Source organism: Bidens hawaiensis, unplaced genomic scaffold (assembly GCF_021521415.1).
Source record: "Bidens hawaiensis isolate Kalapana, Puna unplaced genomic scaffold, B.hawaiensis_p1.1 tig00000670_1, whole genome shotgun sequence".
Classification (NCBI taxonomy): domain Eukaryota; kingdom Viridiplantae; phylum Streptophyta; class Magnoliopsida; order Asterales; family Asteraceae; genus Bidens; species Bidens hawaiensis.
Genome location: NW_027491040.1, coordinates 705,001 through 705,863, shown reverse-complemented (window position 1 = coordinate 705,863; position 863 = coordinate 705,001).

Genomic DNA, 863 nt, shown 5'->3' with positions numbered 1-863 from the left:
CGGGCCGCTTGGTGGGCCCGGTTGGTCCGTAAGGCCTTTGGTGGGGGCAAGGTGTCCAAACGGGGTTGGATCGACACGAGGCTCTGTGAGGGTACTCGTGACCATGAGATATGACTGTCCAAGAGAAATGAACCCCCTTTCGTGTCGTGAAGGGCCCGCGGGCCGGGCTTGGTGGGCCCGTGGGCCTGTTTTGGGCAACTCCGCTTTAATGACACGAGGCGTTGCGTCCGGGACATGAGAGGAAACTTTATGAGCGGTTTATGGGGTCGGGGTTGGTAACCTCATGTTTTCGGGTCAACATGTTGACCGTGTCGTGCTCGGGCCCTCGACGTCACCACAAGTTTCACGAAAATGGGACTTGCAGCGGGGAAGCATTATCATGGGTATAGGTGGTGTGTTATGGAATCGTTAGTCGGTCACGATCGTTAGTCAGTCATGTGTTTAAAACGTAGATCCGTGTCGTGCTCGGACCCGAATGCGGACCGGGCTCGCTCGACATCAACGTTCCAGGTTTTTTTACAGAATGGGTCGACGTTAACGGGTATGGAATCATGACATCATGTCTTCGGGTTAACCCGAAGCCGATGGACCGTAACAGGTTTGTCGAACAGCGTGCTAACCTTACCGGGCAGCGGGCCAGGTTTGCCGGGCAACGTGGATACTTTACCGGGCAACGCCGACATTTTATCGGGTAACGTGCTAACCTTACCGGGCAACGTGCCCAGGTTACCGGCAACGTGCCGTGCATTTATCGGGTTACGTGCCAGGTTTACCGGCCAGCTTTGGTTTTGCAAGTCATTGTGGCCAGGTTATCGGGCGACGTGACTTGCGAACATGAGAGGAAACTTTATGACCAGCTTATC